The sequence below is a fragment of the Carlito syrichta genome, unplaced genomic scaffold (genome assembly GCF_000164805.1).
Source record: "Carlito syrichta isolate Samal-C Ts95f unplaced genomic scaffold, Tarsius_syrichta-2.0.1 Scaffold304580, whole genome shotgun sequence".
NCBI classification, from domain to species: domain Eukaryota; kingdom Metazoa; phylum Chordata; class Mammalia; order Primates; family Tarsiidae; genus Carlito; species Carlito syrichta.
The window spans coordinates 100,830-101,969 of NW_007248676.1; the positions used below are offsets into that span (position 1 = coordinate 100,830).

At 45.4% G+C, this 1,140-nt stretch overlaps 1 long non-coding RNA gene across 1 annotated transcript; it reads left to right on the forward strand.

Annotated features, from left to right (window-relative positions):
• Positions 1-234: 234 nt before the first annotated feature.
• LOC110595818 lies at positions 235-802 on the forward strand. The gene is made up of 3 exons (XR_002482091.1): positions 235-323; positions 460-525; positions 647-802. It is a non-coding gene; the product is annotated as an uncharacterized LOC110595818 (long non-coding RNA).
• The last annotated feature ends 338 nt before the right edge of the window (positions 803-1,140 follow it).

Sequence of the window (1,140 nt, forward strand, 5' to 3'; positions counted from 1 at the left end):
CCCAGAGGAGCAATCCAGGCTGAGACTTGCCGAGTACTTCCTTTCATGACAGCACAGACTCGGTGCCAGGCACTGTTGTCAAGGGCTCCACGTGCCCTGTGGTGATTCATGCAATCCTCATAACAACCCAAAGAAGTAGGCACTGTTATGATTTCTGTTTTACAGATGACAACACTGAGGCACTGCCATTTAAATATTTAGCTTGAGATCCACATCTAGTAAGTGACAGAATCAAGATTTGAGGTCAGCCTGTCCAGCTCCAGAGTACAGCTCATAACCCCCACACTTGAAGCCATCTTTGTAAGATTAAGGAAAGCTACAAGGTTAGAATTGTAATGGGGCCCTGAATTTTTTAAGATCCAAATAATAAGATGTTTGTTATGCTTATTTCCTTTTCTCTTTGACCTTTTCTGCCTCCTAGCCCCCTGCAAGATTAACAAACTTGTTTTTCTCTTGAAGAACAATGGGCTGTGGGTCATGCTGACCACCTTGATGGTATCCAGAAGTTTAATCAGCCGAAGTATGGTGAGTGGCTTTGATCACCAGGGATTTCTTCTCCCATATTCATTGGTCACAAGATTTGTAACTTCCCCAATTGCTCCTATAGATAACATAACCGGCAACTGGTGTTTGATATGTTTTTCAGGCTCTGCATCCTGGTAGACCATCTGACGCCAATCAGATCAGTGACCTGACCCCCACCCTGAAACTGACTACCCCACCCCCCCACCAGAAGACAATTTCAGCACCGCTATGATTTCATTCCCAACCAATCTGCAGTCCCAATTCCCTTGCTCCCTGCCTGCCAAATTATCCTTAAGAATCTTAACTTCTGTGTTCTTGGGGAGATGGATTTGAGAACTATCTCCCACCCTCCTCACTCAGCTCCTTGCAATTATTAAACTCCTTCTCTGTTGCAACAGTTGCTGTCTCAGTCTTGGCTTTTCTGGGCAGTGGATATAAGAACATGGGAGGCTGCTTCACTACCTCTCGTAGTATATGCGGAGGACCCAAAAAGAACTAGAATTATCCTCTGGAGGGCAGACCTCTTGTAGTACAGGCTTCCCCCATTAGGTAAGTATTCTGAGAACCCATCAGCATCAATGTACCAGCTATTGGTGTGAGAGGCTGCATTCTGCT